The sequence below is a fragment of the Triticum dicoccoides genome, chromosome 3B (assembly GCF_002162155.2).
Source record: "Triticum dicoccoides isolate Atlit2015 ecotype Zavitan chromosome 3B, WEW_v2.0, whole genome shotgun sequence".
Classification (NCBI taxonomy): Eukaryota; Viridiplantae; Streptophyta; class Magnoliopsida; order Poales; family Poaceae; genus Triticum; species Triticum dicoccoides.
This window is the reverse complement of record NC_041385.1, coordinates 710,698,679-710,720,173: the sequence shown is the minus strand read 5'-3', so window position 1 is coordinate 710,720,173 and position 21,495 is coordinate 710,698,679. Positions and strand designations below refer to the sequence as shown.

General features: G+C 42.4%; 1 pseudogene; it reads right to left on the bottom strand.

The window, feature by feature from the left end:
- Positions 1-374, bottom strand: part of LOC119278030 — a 3,355-nt pseudogene extending 2,981 nt beyond the window's left edge.
- Positions 375-21,495: the final 21,121 nt, after the last annotated feature.

Below are 21,495 nucleotides of genomic sequence, written 5' to 3'. Positions count from 1 at the left end.
CCGAGGAGGCGTCGGCGGCCGCGAGGAGGAGGTGGAGGTCGAGCGGCGCGAGGCGCGGGTGGTGCCTCGCGCGGCGCAGGAGGCGGAGGAGCGACGCCGGGGACGAGGCGTGCGCGGAGGGGAGCGCCGGGAGGGGGCTCGGCGGCGAGAGGTGGGAGACGGCGAGCGGGAGGAGCGGCAGGGAGGGGTCAAGGGGGATGGAGGGGAGCGAGGTGGAGATTTCGGGGTTCTCCTCCAGGGTTTCGATCTCCGGCGAGATGAGGCGCTGGTGCTTGGAGATGATGGAGGGGAGCTTCCGCGCCAGGCGGCGCGAGGCGGCCATCGCCGGCCGCCGGAGGGAGAAAGGGGAGGGAATCAGAGGAGTGTGTGTGTGGCTGGGGCATGGGCTTAGCCCACACGCATGGGGCATGGGCTACATGATAATTTACTGGCGAAGCCCATATTACAGTGCGAATACTATTCAAATTTTCCCTCTGAAAAATACATTTTTCATTTCAAAATTTCCATTGTGAGCTGTTCTAAAAATCCACTACTTCAAAATTTTCAGGTGTCCTAAAAAAGTTGCAGGTTTATTTATATTTTTTTTGTACTTTGGATGATCTCGCATTTCACAAAGGCCATCCTAAATTTCAAGGTGGGTCTTAGATGCAGAACTTCACGAAATTGGAATCTTCCGTGGCAAAACACTAATGGGAACATTATAGACTTGTTTGGGTGTAAATTTTCAATCCTTTCATGCCCGAACCATCATGCCGTCGAGAACCGATAGGCTATGATACCAACTAAACATGGGCATCCTCCGGTTCGGGCTTGGTTCGGACCGGGCTTTGCAAAGCCCGGCCTCAAAATCCCAGGCCCCGGCCCGGTCCGGCCCAATACACATGAGTGATGCACTTTTAAATTAAAATAATGAATTTTGGAATATTTAACTGATATATTGTACCTATATTTTTATTATAAAATAGTGACTTATGCCATGTTTAGGCTTTTCTTCGAGCTTTCGGGGCGGGTTTCGAGTGGATTTAAATATTAACATGTCCCATAATGTCAACCGACAACAAAGCTTCGCGTCACACCCTTCTGAAGTCACTTGGGTTGAAATAGGGGCGCACACGACCGAATCCCATCCGATCCAGCAATGTACAAGCGTAAAGCACCCAATGAAGATATGCGGCTGGGCATTCCGGAACTCGTCAACGGTCAGATCCATGAGGGCCAACAACTACATAACACCCTCTCAGAGCAAAATGAACCCAAGGATTGCGCCACCGGCTCCCAAGAGCAGGCCGGAGATCTTAGCGGGCACCGCCGCCACCACCCGCACCACGCGGAGATGAGTAGCTGAGCCGCACCGAGCCCCCCGAACCAGACGTCGTGCCTCCCTCACATCCAAAGAGGTAGCCGAGGTCGCCGAAGAAATCTGGGGTCACCGCCCCACCGTCCATCTCCGAGCGGACGAACCATGCCATCCAAGGCCGTCGTGAAGCTCCGGCCGAAGATCCCGCGATGTGAGAAAGGATGGGGCTCCCACCGCCATCAGTCATGCGAGGAGGATAAGGAACTGGCACCGTCGTCAACCTTGCGGCCTTTGACCGGAGGCGTCCTTTGGTGGCGGCGGGGAGAGCAGGATCAGAGGGGGAAGGATGGCGGCTACATTAGGGTTCCTCCCGAGTTGCCCCTCCTCGTACTATACCTTCATAGACCTCTGTCACACTGTTGTTCAGCCCGCCGACAGATGTTGGGAAACGTTGCATGGAAAACAAAAAAATTCTACGTGATAACGCACAAGTATAGAGGATCGCAACAGTTTCCGAGGGTAGAGTATTCAAACCAAATATATTGATTCGACGCAAAAGGGGAGCCAAATAATATTCTCAAGTATTAGCAGCTGAGTTGCCAATTCAACCACACCTAAAAGACTTAATATCTGCAACAAAATATTTAGTAGCAAAGTAGTATGGAAGTAATGGTAACAGTGGCAAAAGTAACAGTAGTAGTTTTGTAGTAATCGTAACAGTGACAACGGAAAAGTAACTGAGCAAAAGATCAATATGAAACGAGCTCGTAGGCAATGGATCAATGATGGATAATTATGTCGGATGGCATTCATTATGCAATAGTTATAACCTAGGGTGACACGGAACTAGCTCCAATTCATCAATATAATGTAGGCATGTATTCCGAATATAGTCATACGTGCTTATGGAAAAGAACTTGCATGACATCTTTTGTCCTACCCTCCCGTGGGAGTGGGGTCCTACTGGAAACTAAGGGATATTAAGGCCTCCTTTTAATAGAGTATATGACCAAAGCATTAACACTTAGTGAATACATGAACTCCTCAAACTACGGTCATCACCGGGAAGTGTCACGACTATTGTCACTCTGGGGTTGCCGGATCATAACACGTAGTAACTGACTATGACTTGCAAGATCAGATCAAGAACACAAATACATTCATGAAAACATAATAGGTTCAGATCTGAAATCATGGCACTCATGCCCTAGTGACAAGCATTAAGCATAGCAAAGTCATAGCAACATCAATCTTAGAACATAGTGGATACTAGGGATCAAACCCTAACAAAACTAACTCGATTACATGGTAAATCTCATCCAACCCATCACGTCCAGCAAGCTTATGATGGGATTACTCATGCATGGTGGTGAGCATCATGAAATTGGTGACGGAGGATGGTTGATGATGACGACGGCGATGATTTCCCCTCTCCGGAGCCCCGAATAGACTCCAGATCTGCCCTCCCAAGGAAGAACAGGAGGTGGCGGTGGCTTCGTATCGTAAAACGCGATGAATCCTTCTCTCTTTCCCCGAATGTGAATATATGGAGTTGGAGTTGAGGTCGGTGGAGGTCCAGGGGACCCACAAGGATAGAGGGCGCGCCCTAGGGGGGTGGGCGCGCCCTCCACCCTTGTGGATAGGGTGTGGGTCCCCTTCGGTTGATTCCTTCGCCAGTATTTTTATTTATTCCAAAATGATCTCCGTGAAGTTTCAGGTCATTCCGAGAACTTCTATTTCTGCACAAAAATAACACCATGGCAATTCTGCTGAAAATAGTGTCAGTCTGGTTTAGTTCCATTCAAATCATGCAAATTAGAGTCCAAAACAAGGGCAAAAGAGTTTGGAAAAGTAGATATGATGGAGACGTATCAAATCCCCCAAGCTTAACCCATTCCTTGTCCTCAAGCTATTCAGTTGACAAACTGAAAGTGATAAATAAAAACTTTTACAAACTCTGTTTGAGCTTGTTGCAAATATGTAAAGCCAGCATTCAAGTTTTCAGCAAAGATTATGAACTAACCATATTCACAATAACATTTAGGTCTCACATTTACTCATATCAATGGCATAATCAACTAGAGAGCAATAATAATAAATCTCGGATGACAACACTTTCTCAAAACAATCATGATATGATATAACAATATGGTATCTCGCTAGCCCTTTCTGAGACCGCAAAACATAAATGCAGAGCATCCCTGAAGATCAAGGAGTGACTAGACATTGTAATTCATGGCAAAAGAGATCCAATCACAGTCATACTCAATATCAATTAATAACAATACATAAAAATGACAGTGGTGCTCTCTAACTGGTGCTTTATATAAGAGGATGATGACTCAGCAATAAAAGTAAATAGATAAACCCTTCGCAGAAGGAAGCAGGGATTTGTAGAAGTGCCAGAGCTCGATTTTTTTGAAACAGAGATAAATAATATTTTGAGCGGTATGCTTTCATTGTCAACATAACAACCAAGATATCTTGGTATCTTCCATGCTACATACATTATAGGCGGTTCCCAAACAGAATGGTAAAGTTTATGCTCCCCCACCACCAACAAGCACCCTCCACGGCTGGTCCAAAACAATGGGTACCATCCAACTAACAAAAAATCCTGGGGGAGTTTTGTTTGCAATTATATTTTGATTTTATTTGAGCATGGGACTGGGCATCCCAGTTACCAGCCATTTTCTCCTGAATGAGGAGCGGAGTCCACTCATCACGAGAATAACTCACCTAGCATGGAAGATACTGACAGCCTCCGGTCGTCACATGAGTGGTTCGAGCATACAAAACATAATTTCATTTGAAGTTTTAGAGTTTGGTACATGCAAATTTACTTGGAATGGTGGGTAAATACCGCATATATGTAGGTATGGTGGACTCGTATGGAACAACTTTGGGTTTATGGAAGTGGATGCACAAGCAGTATTCCCGCTTAGTACAAGTGAAGGCTAGAAAAAGACTGGGAAGCGACCAACTAGAGAGCGACAACAGTCATAAACATGCATTGAGATTAACCAAAATTGAGTGCAAGCATGAGTAGGATATAAATCACCATGAACATAAATATCATGGAGGCTATGTTGATTTTGTTTCAACTACATACGTGAACATGTGCCAAGTCATGCCACTCGAATCATTCAAAGGAGGATACCATCCTATCATACTACATCACAACCATTTTAAAAGCATGTTGGCACGCAAGGTAAACCATTATAAACTCCTAGCTAATTAAGCATGGCATGAGTAACTATAATCTCTAATTGTCATTGCAAACATGTTTCATTCATAATAGGCAGAATCAAGAATGATGAACTAATCATATTTACAAAAACAAGATAGGTCGAGTTCATATCAGCTTTTCCTCATCTCAATCATTTCATCATATATCGTCATTATTGCCTTTTACTTGCACTACTGAACAGTGTGGATAATAATAATAGTGCATGTGCATTGGACTAAGCAAGAATCCGCAAACATTTATTCAAAGGAGAAGAAAAGGTAATATGGGCTCTTTGTTGGATCAACAATAATGCATATGAGAGCCACTCAACATTTTCATCGTGGTCTTCTCCTCTTGACCCCCAAAGAAAAGAAAAAGAATTTCAAAGAAACACACTAAAATATTTTTGGAGTTCTTGTTTTTCTGAAGGAAGTAAAACAAGCATGAGAAAAATTATTTACATGGGAAAGCTCCTAACAAGCAAAAGAAGAACGAGAAATCTTTTGGGGTTTTCATTTAATATTACTACTAAGCAAACATGGGAAGTAAACTAAGCTACAACTAAATTTTTTTTTTGGTTTCTCAAAGTTTTTCAAACACATAAGAAAAAAGTGGGAAAAAGAAATAAACTAACATGGATATTACAATGGAAAGGTATTAACACCAACAACTGAAATAATTGTGTGAACATGAATTTAATGTCAGTGAGAAATACGTACTCCCACAAGCTTAGGCTTTTGGCCTAAGTTGGTCTACGCCCATGGATCAAAGTACCCCTCTCCGGTATACTGGGAAGATCCCAGGGGATCCACTGGTTGGCGAGCTCCTGTGGCTCCCACTGATAAATAGACTCCTGATATGGATCAGGTGATGGCTCTGGCTCAGGAGCTGGGGACCTTGTCCCCTCCCAGTATGCATGAATGTCCGCGGGCAAAATGAAATACCTTCCTGAATGAATATCGAACAAAGTAGGTGCAGGCAAAGTAATAATCTGAAAAGTATCCTCACTAAATATCAAGTTATAAATGAGTCTCTTTTCCTCATCATAGCGAATAAACTTATGTGCTACCATGCTTTCATAATATAAGTATATAGTGGGTAGCAGTTTCTCCTCTTTCTCCTCTTTCTCGAAGCATCTAGCAAGGCGGGAGGCAAAGATACCTCCGAAAATTGGACCCTTTATACGGTTTAAACTCAATCGTTTATCAACCATAGCACCTAAAGTGAAAGTTTTATCACGAAGTAAAGCATGGCGCAACATGGAAAGGTCAAGAGCACTAAGGCCTCCAATCTCCCCGCGACCAATTAAACACCTCCCAACAAATAATGAGTAGTAGCGCAAAACAGGAAAAATGTAAACTAGCCACTCTCGCTTCCGACACCCTTCTCCATTCCCCTATGGTAACTTCATCAATAAAATCTTCCACATCTCTAGGACATGGTTCCTCGACGCTACCCTCATAAGGTAATTTACAAACCTCAAAAAAGTCATAAAGCATCATCTCCTTATGCTCATCATATAAGTGAAACCCTACCATGGGTGGTGATCTCCTAGCATGAAAATGAAAATTTTGCACGAAAGTATTAGTGAGTAGGAGGTACTGATCACACTGGTCATGGAGGAAGTCGGTGATGCCTGCATTCTCAGCCAAATAATAGAAATCCTCATAAATTCCGGCCGCATCTCTACGGCGCGAGGAAGATTGTACTTGGGCTTCTCCTTCTCCTCATTTTATTTTTCCTTCAAACCCCGGCTCGAGGAGCCTCTCAACAATCTCCTCATCATTTTCTTCCTCTGAATTTTTTTGAATTTTTTAGTGACTCAAAATAAAAGTGAACCAAACTCAACAAAATTGATAGCAACTACTCATGCAAGTGCTTGAGGATAAATCATGCATCAAAACTACTTTGGACCATATAAATTTGACATGCAAGCTCAAGAACAGGGTCACCACAACAGCAAAAATTTGAAGCACTAGAACAAAAACTAACTGGACCACTAGAGGAGTCACATACTGTCGTGGAATTGTCACGGCAGATGTCCTTGGTGTGAGGACTTAGTCACGAGGCCAACACATCTATGTGGTAGCTTGAGAGGGGTTGAGCGGAATCGAGAGACACAACACAAGGCAGGGATTTAGACAGCTTTGGGCCCCGGGAAACATCATCCGGTAAAAACCCTACATGCCGTTTGAGGCTAGATCTCATTATCATCACGAGGGAGTCACCGTAAACCGGCTCTCCTCTAGTTGTGTCTAGCCCTAGAAATTGTTTCTTCTTGCTTGTAGCTTGTCCCTCTTTGGGGAGCCCTACCCCTCCTTATATATGTTGAAGGGGCGGGTTACATGTGGAGTCCTATTAGGATTAGGACTAGTCTACCTTCTAATACAAACCGGATACAAGTCCGGGTCTTAACTCCTTGTAAGATAAATATTTCTCATGCCTTTCCTCTTAAACCGGCCCACCGTAGTTGAACCGGCCTTCATGAACCGCCAGCCGGGCCACCGGGTCTTGTCGCTCCTCTGACCCGCCTGCCGGATTACCAATGAACCGTAAACCGCCGGGTCGCCTGTGAACCACCAAGTGTCAACGGGTTCTTCAGGTAAACCGCCAAGTCCGGCCGGGTTATACTTCCGGCCGGTTTACGCCGCGGGGTATATCCCCGACATTAGCCCCCAGTTTAATTTGGATTTATCCATGTTAAACTGATCCTGTGAAATAACCACAAGAACAAACTTGACAGATTATGCTCCGGGTTAAGAATTCTTGTAAACCGACATCTGATCATCCTTAAGTCCTTGTCATTTCCTCCTTCTAGAAAATCCGGTTTAATAGGCCAGCTTCATAATCAACTTGCTGATATTGGTTTCTCATAGAAAATATATTGTGAAGAATAACTCCTTTGATTCAGCTCCCAATGCTTAAAAACACTATTGGTCCTTGAAATACTCATCCAATCTTCAGCCGGTTTAAGGACGTAGAACTTGCCGGTTTATCATTTGCCAAGATCACCGGTTTATAAATATTGATGGTACCGGGTCATACTTGTAGTTAACATCCAGCTTGAAAATATACCTCTTATATACCTATCACTTGTAGCCCCCAAGTCTTAAGAAGGTAGCATAGCAACAGCTTTAGACTTGCTTCAATATAAATATCACAATCTTGAATAAACCCAGGTTGTTCATCTCAATCACTAGTCAGAATTGAGTATTCCACATATGTAGCCCCCAAGTGCCGGGTTGTCATGCTTGCAGCAACCTGGAACTTGAATTGTTGACAGGAGCAATTGGTAGCCCCCAAGGGTCGGCTCATTATAATGTGATGAGTCGGGTCTTCAATAAGATGAGCAAAAAAATGACTTTGCATTAGCCCCCAAGTGTCATGGTGCATGCTTGCAGCGGCATGAGACTTGTATATTTGATGTAATCTCAATTTGAATAATGCAGCCCCCAAGTGTCGGGTCGTAAGCCTGCAGCAACTTGGGACTATTCCTTCAATTGTAGAATAAATCATATCCATTGACAAGATGATAGCCATTGCGCTAAAGCGACTTTGAAAACCTTAATCACAATACTGGTTATTGATAAACATAATAAAAATCCAGCCATGTTGGCTATTCAAGATAATATAATCCGGTATGAAAAGCTTATTCATTCAATATCATAATGAAATTTCAGCCAAGTTTGGCTATTTGAATAATATAACTCAATGATTTATAAGCGCATGATTCCAATGGCGCAATCCAAATATACTGGCGACTTATTGTCCAAAGCCAGGCCGGTTTAATAAACACCGCATCATACTACCGATTTAATAAACACCGGTGATTTATAATCATGCTTTATTCAACCTGTTTCTGCATACAACAAGTTTAAAGTGTCCTGGCGGTTTACCGCCGGACGGGTCATAATGCTCAACATATAACCTGGGTGTATAACCAAGGCTGCATTTAGAATAATCAAATATGAAATATATCATACCTGTGACATTGAATCACATTGTTGGTTTTACCAACTTTTTGTAGTAAGGGTGATAACCCAAATCTTGAGTACTGATAACTCCTTCCATATTGTGCTGGTTTATGATAAAACTGTGCCGGGTTGTGATAAACACCGTGTTACTCCATAAGAGGATGTTAACAACAAGGATCAAACCGGTGAAATTATCTCCAGATTAAAAAATGGACCGAATTTCATCAATTGACAGTTTGAACCGGTTTAAAAATGTTGTCGGTTTAAGAAACGCAACAAAAATCAAATAATAGTTATGAAAAAAAACATGGAAGCAAAGGCAATGATAAACGGTTTGCAAAAAAGAAGGCTTTACTGAGCCGATCAGATGGTGTTACCATGGTCGGACACGACCAAGCTCCCTATAAGGTGTAGCCATGGTTCAAGTCAGCCAGGTCCCCAACTGAAACCGTGGCATTATGCCGATCAAGTGGCGTGGCAATGGTTCGGGTTCGACCAAGCCCCCAAGTGACTCTATGGCCTTAGGCCGATCAAGAGGCGTGACTGGTTCAGACTTGACCATGTCCCCATGTGATCTGGTGGCTCTCGCCTATCAAGAGGTATGGTATTGGTTCGGACACGACCAAACCTCCAGGTGATATAACATGATGCTTTTAGAAAAGCGAACTCAAGGGGTAAACCGGAGGCCGCTTTAGAACAACTTCGTGTAACCACACATGATGTAAAAGAACAGATACCCCGCTTTATGAAGCAGAAGCCCCCATGTGATCAATAATATGTCAGGTTAGTAAGGCAGGATACCCATGTTTGAACCGCGCATCATGGCAGCAGGTCCTCTTTGGCAATTTTCAACTTTTTGCAAGAAATAAATTCTTCTTGAACCGGGATCTTGAACCGGATATGGAGACCTTCAAAGCTTTGTGGGAGACATCTTTCCCTTGACCCGGATTTTTAACCATAATCTTCCTTTTTAGCCGGAAATTTTCTGACAGCCTTTAAACTCGAACTTGCGAGAAGTTAATTCCTTTTTGAACCGGAAATTCTTAAACCGGACTTGAGAGCTTCAGATCTTTATTGGAGAACAAATTTCCCTTATACCGGATTGTAAACCGGAATCCTTTTCTGATGACCCGAAACTTCTTCATTGAGCCGGGATTTTGTAACTGTCATATACTTTCTAATCCGGAAATTTTCTGACGGTCTTTAAACTTTCATCAATATAACAGTAGCCTCCAGGACCGGGTTATCATTCCCTCCATCGTCTTGGGGTTCTTAAATTTGCTGAAACTGGCAATATTCGCTGAGTCATGTCATCGTAGCCCCCGAGTCTCAAAGGTGACTCAAGGAGTTGGCTTGAAACTCTCCATATTTGACCGTGATATAAACCGGCATAACTTGCATATCATTGGCGTTGATAGCGCGGTGTGAATCCACAGAAGGTTGAGGTGACTGCGGCGGGTTATAAATGATCCCGTATGAGCCGTGTCAGCAACTTGGCCAATGGTTCCTTCCAACTGGCGATTTGAATTTAACCAAGCTGTAGTGGCGGCGACTTGTGCGCCTGCCCATTGAGCCATCCAGTGCGGGCGGCAGTTGATAGTATAGGATAATTTTGCCTCCATTTTGTTGAAAGAAAAATGGGCTACCCAAGTTGTGACTTGCTCATGCAGACAGGTGCGGCCTGGTATGTTGATGTACACCAGGCCGCAATAAACGGACGGTAGAGACGTCCACAGTATTAGAGGTGGCTTGGACGGATGAACCGGCCACGGTGTTTTAAACCGGCGCGGACAGGCGAGTTAACCACGTCGTTTTGATGTAGTGAACAATTGTCCTGCATCAACAATATTGCCGACCAAGAAAAAGATAAACTACTCTTTGACAAAAAATAATATGTATCAATAAAATATATTTTAGATGGATATCACCTGATGTGCCAGGCCGGAAATAATCCGCCATGAGATTGATGATCGCTAGGTGATGTTGAAGTCGCTCACGGGTGAACCGGCTGCAAGGGCGGACGGGCGAGTTGCCCGTGGCATTGTAAGCCGGTGCGGACGGGCGAGTCAGCCACGGGGTCGGACGGATAAATCGCCCATAGTGTTGTAAACCGTCGCGGACGAGCGAGTTGTCTTCCATATTGTAAGCTGGCGCAGACACGTGAACCGGCCGCGAGGGCGGACAGGCAAGTCATCCATGACTTTGTAAGGTGGTGCAGACGGGCGAGTCAGTGGCGCGTTTGATGTAAACTGGACCACGACATGCGTGCCCGTGGAGCCACGCGGCACAGTCGAATGTGCATCTGCGGCATAACACCATGTTTGTAATGAATAATTTACCTGTATATAACAACACTATAGGGCAGAGTAGTTGTTTTCACAAAAAATTAACAAGTACTGATAAAAAGTAAGCTAGATGGATATCACCTAATTTTCTTCAGGCGTCTTGTCGCATCTGCCGAGAAGCAGACAGAAGCAGAGACCAGCATACGCGTGTTGGTTGCAACTGGGGCGGGTCAACTAGGTCCAGCGGTGTACGCGAAAAAGATATCTCGCAGGCGATGTTGATCCGCCAATCCGATCCGGCGTGGTAGTCCTTTGCCCAGACATGCATACTCACGTGAAGCAAGCAGTTCCTACAAGCATTATTTCTTCCTTGTACAGATTGCCTTCTCAAAGTTTTGAGTTCAGATTTGACTCGGTCCTGACACCATAAAAAGTAGCAGCAGCAGAGGCGTAACCCGGCGACTCCAGAGGGGCGTCAGCAAGACGGGCCGCGGCCAGGTAGCAGCGGCTCCCGGGGCGACGGCGGTGGAGATCCGGCCAGAGTGGCTCGTACTGTCTCGGGTGTGTTGACAAGTCCACATGGTATCCTGCAATTTACTATTCCAGGATGCTTCCTTCGGATGGCTTTGATTTTGACTCGGACTTCTAATAGTAGTATTATTCAATAGCGGTTTGATCTGACACGCTCGCTTTAATAGCCACTGTAGCAGATATCGATTCACCTTCAGTTTCGTCGGATCACTTTGCGTCGGCGACGCACAGCAGAACTCCAAACCCTCGACGGTGGCCTTACTCGTTACGGGCGACTCGGCAACGGAGTAGAATCCGGGTCATAGTCTCTTCCCTTTGAAAAACTGAACAAATACTACTAGTAGATCCACGTACTAGTACTCATGGCTGGCTTGATCAAAGGAATGATTAAAAAACGAATCTGGAGCTTTCCGTACAGATTACACCTTCCCAAAATCTGAGTTTTAACATGAGCGGTACCCGTGTACTTGATGGATCATAGCCTTGCCTTCAAGCAACAGTACCATAATTTTTTACTGGAAGTAGTACTACTCCGAGCAACAGTAGCAGCAGTCCTTGGTAGATCAATTTATGAGAACGCCTCGTATTTTGACTCTTGTCTCCTCACGCATGTGTTGATTGATCCGACCCGGTGTACGACAGCTATAGAAAAACTCCTGTCGGCCAAGGAGTAAAAACCTGGCAGATAAATCACCTTTGCACAAAAGATCTCGTCTCGGACTTGGTGGATTGAAACGACGCGTCGGCGGCGTACTGAACCCTTATCTCTCAATCTTCCGACTTGCATGCCGGGTTATCCTACGTGCTTTCCGTGCAGGCGCTTTTTCCTTTTGACATAACGCGAGCTTCACGATCCCTGACTGAAATCCCTTCAAGAACTCAACACCACCGTGCGCGAGCCCCACGGTGGGCGCCAACTGTCGTGGAATTGTCATGGCAGATGTCCTTGGTGTGGGGACTTAGTCGCGAGGCCAATGCATCTATGTGGTAGTTTGAGAGGGGTTGAGCGGAATCGAGAGACGCAACACAAGACAGGGATTTAGACAGCTTCGGGCCCCGGGAAACATCATCCGGTAAAAACCCTACATGCTGTTTGAGGCTAGATCTCATTATCATCACGAGGGAGTCAGCGTAAACCGGCTCTCCTCTAGTTGTGTCTAGCCTTAGAAATTGTTTCTTCTTGCTTGTAGCTTGTCCCTCTTTGGGGAGCCCTACCCCTCCTTATATATGTTGAAGGGGCGGGTTACATGTGGAGTCCTATTAGAATTAGGACTAGTCTACCTTCTAATACAAACCGGATACAAGTCCGGGTCTTAACTCCTTGTAAGATAAATATTCCTCACGACTTTCCTCTTAAACCGGCCCACCGTAGTTGAACCGGCCTTCATGAACCACCAGTCGGGCCACCGGGTCTTGTCGCTCCTCTGACCCGCCTGCCGGATTACCAATGAACCGTAAACCGCCGGGTCTCCTATGAACCGCCAAGTGTCAACGGGTTCTTCAGGTAAACCGCCAAGTCCGGCCGGGTTATACTTTCGGCCAGTTTACGCCGCGGGGTATATCCCCGACACATACCGAAGAACAATCCCCCAAAGCAGTTTTGAGAATGGAGCTTTGAGCAAGGAGATCGAAAATGGCAGCAAAATGAGTAAGAACACGGGTTTGAGTTACGGGATGATTTTTTTCTGGAGGAAGACGAAGTGGATGTGTGCTGGAATAAGTGGAGGAGACCCATGTGGGGTCCACAAGACAGGGGGCACGCCCAGGGGGTAGGGTGCGCCCTCCACCCTTGTGGCCCACTAGTACATCCCCCTGGAGTGTTCTAAGTGCCAGAAATTCTCAAATATTCTATAAAAATCATAATAAATTTTCAGTGCATTTGGAGAACTTTTATTTTCGGGACATTTTTTTATATTGCGCGGATAATTTAGGAAACAGACATAAAATACTATTTTTGATTTATTTAATCTAAATAACAGAAAGTAAAAGGTGGATACAGAAAGTTGTGTTTTCTAAATTCATCCATCTCATGCTCATCAAAAGGAATCCATTAACAAGGTTGATCAAGTCTTATTAACAAACATCTTTCGAATAACATGAAACCGGAGAATTTTCGAATAACACTAGGTTACCTCAACGGGGATATGCATGTCCCCAACAATAAGTGTATCATACTTCTTTTTGACAGTAGGAAGAGGGAATTCAAAACCTCCAATAGTAATAGTTGGACTTTTTGCAATAGAATTGATACTATGAACTTGAGGTTGTTTCTTCAGAAAGTGTACCGTATGCTTATTACCATTAACATGAAAAGTGACATTGCCTTTGTTGCAATCAATAACAGCCCCTGCAATATTCAAAAAAGGTCTACCAAGGATGATCGACATACTATGATCCTCGGGAATATCAAGAATAACAAAGTTTGTTAAGATAGTAACATTTGCAACCACAATAGGCACATCCTCACAAATACCAATGGGTATAGCAGTTGATTTATCAGCCATTTGCAAAGAAATTTCAGTAGGTGTCAGCTTATTCAATTCAAGTATACAATATAAAGAGAAAGGCATAACACTAACACCGGCTCCAAGATCACATAAAGCAGTTTTAACATAGTTTTTTTAATGGAGCATGTTATAGTTGGTATCCCTGGATCTCCAAGTTCCTTTGGTACTCCACCCTTAAAATTATAATTAGCAAGCATGGTAGAAATTTCATCTTCCGGTATCGTTCTTTTATTAGTAACGATATCTTTCATATTCTTAGCATAAGGAGGCATTTTAAGCATATCAGTCAAGCACATATGCAAAAAGATAGGTCTAATCATTTCAGCAAAGCGCTCAAAATCCTCATCATCCTTTTTCTTGGATGGCTTAGGAGGAAAGGGCATGGGTTTCTGAACCCATGGTTCTCTTTCTTTACCATGTTTCCTAGCAATGAAGTCTCTCTTATCATAATGTTGATTATTTGATTGTGGGTTATCAAGATCAACAGTAGGTTCAATCTCTACATCATTATCATTACTAGGTTGAGGATCAACATGAACATCATCATTAATATTATCAATATGTTCATGTTCATCACCAGATTGTGTCTCAGCATCAGAAATAGAAATATCATTGAGATTCTCAGGTGTATCTATAACAGGTTCACTAGAAGCATGCAAAGTCCTATCAGTTTTCTTTTTCTTTTTATTACTAGTACTAGGTGCATCAATATTAATTCTCTGAGAATCTTGCTCAACTCTCTTAGGATGGCCCTCAGGATACAAGGGTTCCTGGGTCATTTTACCACCTCTAGTCATAACCCTAACAACATTACCATTATTCTTACTATTCAAATCATTAAGCAAATCATCTTGTGCCTTAAGTACTTGTTCTACTTGAGTTGTAACCATGGAAGCATGTTTACTAATAAGATTATGATCATTAACAATTCTAGTCATATAATCACCCAAATGGTCAAGCATGTAAGCATTACGTTTCAATTGTCTACTAATTAACATAAGCATTGAAGTTTTCTTGTTTAACAATAAAATTATCAAACTCATCCAAGCATTGACTAGCAGACTTATTATGAGGAATATCACCTTCATCAAATCTATAGAGAGAATTTACCTCTACTACTTGTGTCGGGTTATCAAGACCTTGTATTTCTTCAATAGGTGGTAAATTCTTAACATCTTCAGCTTTAATACCTTTTTCTTTCATAGATTTCTTTGCCTCTTGCATATCTTCATGACTAAGAAATAGAATACCTCTTTTCTTTGGAGTTGGCTTAGGAGTTGGTTCAGGAAGTGTCCAATTATTATCATTACTCAAAATATTATTTAATAGCAATTCAACTTGCTCAACAGTTCTTTCCCTGAAAACACAACTAGCACAACTATGCAGGTGGTCATTGGAAGCATCGGTTAGTCCATTATAGAAGATATCAAAAGTATTTCATTTTTATTGAGAGGATGATCAGGCAAAGCATTAAGTAACTGGACAAGCCTCCCACAAGCTTGTGGGAGACTCTCTTTTTCAATTTGTACAAAGTTAAATATTTCCCTTAGGTCAGCTTGTTTCTTATGAGCAGGAAAATAGTTCTGAGAGACGTAGTAAATCATATCCTAGGGACTACGCACACAACCAGGAGCAAGAGAATTAAACCATAACTTAGCATCACCCTTTAACGAGAAAGGAAACGGTTTAAAAATATACTGGTACGCGTCGGTGCTATACAAACGGTTTTAAACCCCTTTCCGCGACGGCATTCGGAACCGCCGCCTAGTGAGTGTGGGCGATTAGGGGGTCCTTCGCACACGACCCAGAAACCGTCGGGGATATGCCCTCCTGATGACCCACAAGTATAGGGGATCTATCGTAGTCCTTTCAATAAGTAAGAGTGTCGAACCCAATGAGGAGCAGAAGGAAATGACAAGCGGTTTTCAGTAAGGTATTCTCTGCAAGCACTGAAATTCTAGGTAACAGATAGTTTTGTGATAAGATAATTTGTAATGAGTAACAAGCAATGAAAGTAAATAAAGTGCAGCAAGGTGGCCCAATCCTTTTTGTAGCAAAGGACAAGCCTGAACAATTTTTTATAATGAGAAAAGCGCTCCCGAGGACACATGGGAATTATCGTCAAGCTAGTTTCATCACGATCATATGATTCGCGTATGGTACTTTGATAATTTGATATGTGGGTGGACCAGTGCTTGGGTACTGCCCTTACTTGGACAAGCATCCCACTTATGATTAACCCCTATTGCAAGCATCCGCAACTACAAAAGAATTATTAAGGTAAACCTAACCATAGCATGAAACATATGGATCCAAATCAGCCCCTTACGAAGCAACGCATAAACTAGGGTTTAAGCTTCTGCCATTCTAGCAACCCATCATCTACTTATTACTTCCCAATGCCTTCCTCTAGGCCAAAATAATGGTGAAGTTTCATGTAGTCGACGTTCACATAACACCACTAGAGGAGAGACAACACACATCTCATCAAAATATCGAACGAATACCAAATTCACATGACTACTAATAGCAAGACTTCACCCATATCCTCAAGAACAAACGTAAATACTCACAAAGCATATTTATGTTCATAATCAGAGGAGTATTAATATGCATTAAGGATCTGAACATATGATCTTCCACCAAGTAAACCAATTAGCATCAACTACAAGGAGTAATCAACACTAATAGCAACCCACAGGTACCAATTTGTGGTTTTGATACAAGATTGGATACAAGAGATGAACTAGGGTTTGGAGAGGAGATGGTGCTGGTGAAGATGTTGATGGAGATTGACCCCCTCCTGTTGAGAGGATCGTTGGTGATGATGATGGTGATGATTTCCCCTTCCCGGAGGGAAGTTTCCCCGGCAGAACAGCTCTGCCGGAGCCCTAGATTGGTTCCGCCAAGGTTCCGCCTCGTGGCGGCGGAGTTTCATCTCGTGAGCTTGCCTCTGATTTTTTCCTGGATAAAAGAGCTCATATAGCAGAAGATGGGCACCGGAGGGCCACCAGGGGGCCCAGGAGACATGGGGCGCACCCAGTAGGGAGGGTGTCCCCACCCTCCTGGACAGGGTGTGGGCCCCCTCAGGTACTTTCTTTGCTCATAATTTCTTATTAAGTCCAAAAGTAACTTTCGTGGAGTTACGGGACTTTTGGAGCTGCGCAAAATAGGTTTCCAATATTTGCTCCTTTTCCATCCAGAATCCCAGCTGCCGGCATTCCCGCTCTTCATGGTAAACCTTGTAAAATAAGAGAGAATAGCCATAAGTATTGTGACATAACGTGAAATAACAGCCCATAATGCAATAAATATTGATATAAAAGCATGATGCAAAATGGACGTATCAACGCCCCAAGCTTAGACCTCGCTTGTCCTCAAGCGGAAGCCGAAATTGAAAAATATGTCCACATGTTTAGAGATAGAGGTGTCGATAGAAATAAAATACGGACATGAGGGCATCATGATCATTTTTATAACAACAACATATATAGATTTTGTCATATGATTTCTTATGCTCAAGTAACAATCTATTCACAATGTCAAGTATGGAACATAAACTTCATTGGAAACTAACAAACTATAATCTCAGTCATTGAAGCAATTGCAATTTATCATAACATCAGAAAGAGTCAGGAATAGAGCTTTTCAGCAAGTCCACATACTCAACTATCATATAGTCTTCTACAATTGCTAACACTCACACAATACTTATGGTTATGGAGTTTTAATCGGACACTGAGAAAGATAGGGGCTTATAATGTTGCCTCCCAACGTATTCACCTTTAGGTGATGTCAACAATAATAATTCATGCTAACAAACATCCAATTGGATATATGTATCAGGATCTTTCCAACACGAGGTGCTTGCCAAAGGATAAAATGAAAAAGGGAAAGGTGGAGATCACCTTGACTCTTGCACAAAGTAAAAGACATAAAGTAGAAGATAGGCCCTTCGCAGAGGGAAGCAGAGGTTGTCATGCGATTTTAGGGTTGGATACACAAAATCTTAGTGCGAAAGAACGTCACTTTATATTGCCACTTGTATATGGACCTTTATTATGCAGTCTTTCACTTTTATTGCTTCCATAACAAGATCGTGTAAAGCTTATTTTCTCCGCACTAATAAGTCATGCATATTTAGAGAGCAATTTTTATTGCTTGCACCGATGACAACTTACTTGAAGGATCTTACTCAATCTATAGGTAGATATGGTGGACTCTCATGGCAAAACTGGGTTTGAGGATATTTGGAAGCACAAGTAGTATATCTACTTGGTGGTAGGAATTTTTGGCTAGCATGAGGGGAAAAGGCAAGCTCAACATGTTTGAATGATCCATGACAATATACTTTAACTGAGATGCGAGAAAACATTAACCATTACGTTGTCTTCCTTGTCCAACATCAACTCTTTAGCATGTCATACTTTAATGAGTGCTCACAATTATAAAAGATGTCCAAGATAGTATATTTATATGTGAAAACCTCTTTCTTTATTACTTCCTATTAATTGCAACGATGACCAAAACTATGTTTGTCAACTCTCAACAACTTTTAAGCCTCATACTTTCTATATGTGAAGTCATTACTATCCATAAAATCAGTATGAACTCTTTTATTTCTTTTTATTCTTTCTATTTTTTTCTCAAGATCATAGCAAGATAGCAAAGCCCTTTGACTCAACACTAATCTTTATTATAGATAACTCACAGACTCGATTACATAGAGATCACAAAGCAAAACTCAAAACTAATTCATACCAAGACTTCAATCTACCAAATCAAGATATTATTAAAAGGATCAAACTAAGTAAAACGGTAAAGATAGGAGTGTGATGGTGATACGATACCGGGGCACCTCCCCCAAGCTTGGCAGTTGCCAAGGGGAGTGCCCATACCCATGTGATTATGTCTCCTTCTTCAGAGTTGGTGTTGTGATCTTCTTGGCGATGATTCCCCTCAGGATACGATTCTCCTCCTCGAGCTTATTGACTTGTTGCTTGAGGTTCATACTTTCCTTGCGGAGCTTGCCTGTTATGGCCACATCTCCTTTTACCCAAGGGTGTTGCATAGCTTCTGGAGAACAAGTGACACTCTTTTTCATATTTTTATAAGAAAGAAATTTAGCGTTGGAAGGGATGACTGTATTTGGAATAGCCGAGCTCTATAGTTCCCCCATTATGAATCTTGCTTGGAAGCGGGAGGTAACTTCTTGATCTTCCTCCATGGCATCTATCCTTTTCAAGTCGGCCTCCATGTCATCCTCCGTTGATGGTCCAAAGTGATAAGCATCACTATTTTCTCCTAGATCTGGTGTCGGGTGAGACACCCGACTCTCCCCGACTAACTCTTGAGAAGACATATTTGCTCTAAATCTGCAACAGGAACAACTCAAAACAAAAACAGAAGATTTTTGCGTGATACGGTGGTCAAAACCTTCGGGAGATTATATAATGAATTTTTACCGACCAAAATACGTAACGTGCAAGAAAACAGAGTCCGGGAGGCACACGAGGTGTCCACGAGACAGGGGGGCGCGCCCAGTAGGGGGGCGCCCTCCACCCTCGTGGAGGCCCCGTGTCCTTCCCGGATTACTTCTTGCTTCCATAAATTTTTAAATATTCCAAAATGGAGGAAAATTGCCATTAGAATTGTTTTGGAGTCGGTTTACTTACCGTACCACATACCTATTCCTTTTTGGAGTCTGAAACGTTCTGGAAAGTGTCCCTTATGTATTCCTCCGGGGTTACGGTTTCAATAATATTAGCTTCAACATTAATAGGATTACCTGGGATATAATGTTTGATTATTTGACCGTTCACCACCCTCGGACTTGTGCCTTCGAAGTTGTTGATTTTTATGGCACCGGAACGATAGACCTCCTTGATAACGTAAGAACCTTCCCATTTAGAGAGAAGTTTTCCTGCAAAAAATCTTAAACAATAGTTGAATAGCCACACATAATCACCTACGTTAAGTTCTCGCTTTTGTATCCTTTTGTCATGCCATCTTTTAACTTTTTCTTTAAACAATTTGTCATTCTCATATGCTTGGGTTCTCCATTCATCGAGTGAGCTAAAGTCAAATAACCTCTTCTCACCGGCAAGTTTGAAATCATAGTTGAGCTCTTTAATGGCCCAATATGCCTTATGTTCAATTTCAAGAGGTAAGTGACACGCTTTTCCATAAACCATCTTATATAGAGACATACCCATAGGATTTTTATATGTAGTTCTATAGGCCCATAATGCATCATCATGTTTCTTGGACCATTTTTTTCTAGACCTATTAACAGTCTTCTGCAAAATTAATTTGAGATCTCTATTACTCAACTCTACTTGACCACTAGACCGTGGGTGATAAGGGGATGCAATTCTATGATTAACATCATACTTAGCAAGCATTTTACGGAAAGCACCATGAATAAAATGTGAACCACCATCAGTCATGAGATATCTAGGGACTCCAAACCTCGGAAAAATAACTTCTTTAAGCATCTTAATAGAGGTGTTATGATCAGCGCTACTAGTTGGAATAGCTTCTACCCACTTAGTAACGTAATCAACAGCAACTAAAATATGTGTATATCCATTAGAGGTAGGAAAAGGTCCCATATAATCAAAGCCCCAAACATCAAATGGTTCAATGACAAGAGAATAATTCATAGGCATTTCTTGACGTCTACTAATATTACCAATTCTTTGACATTCATCACAAGATAAGACAAACTTACGAGCATCTTTGAAGAGAGTAGGCCAATAAAAACCGGATTGCAATACCTTATGTGCAGCTCTATCTCCAGCGTGGTGTCCTCCATATGATTCGGAGTGACACTTGCGTAGGATCTGTTCCTATTCATGCTCAGGTACACAACGTCTAATAACATCATATACTCCTTCTTTATAAAGGTGTGGGTCATCCCAGAAGTAATGTCTTAAATCATAAAAGAACTTTTTCTTTTGCTGGTATGTGAAGCTAGGTGGTATAAATTTAGAAACAATGTAATTAGCATAATCAGCATACCATGGAGCAGTACGAGAAGCATTAATGACCGCTAATTGTTCATCATGAAAGCTATCATCAATAGGTAGTGGGTCATCAAGAATATTCTCTAGCCTAGACAAGTTGTCTGCAACGGGGTTCTCAGCTCCCTTTCTATCAATAATATGCAAATCAAATTCTTGAAGTAAGAGAACCCATCTAATAAGTCTAGGTTTAGCATCTTTCTTTTCCACAAGATATTTAATAGCAGCATGATCAGTGTGAATAGTAACTTTAGAATCAACAATGTAAGGTCTGAACTTATCACAAGGAAATACAACTGCTAAGAATTCTTTTTCAGTAGTAGCATAATTTCTCTCGGCAGTATCAAGAGTCTTACTAGCATATTGAATAACATTTAATTTCTTATCAACTCTCTGCCCTAGAACATCACCTACAACATAATCACTAGCATCACACATAATTTCAAAGGGTAAATTCCAATCAGGTGGCTGAACAAATAGGTGCAGTGATCCAGGCTTTCTTTAGTATTTCAAATGCTTCTACACAATCATCATCAAAGACAAAAGGAATATCTTTTTGCAATAAATTATTTAGAGGCCTAGAGATTTTAGAAAAGTCCTTAATGAACCTCCTATAAAAATCGGCATGACCAAGAAACTTCTTATAC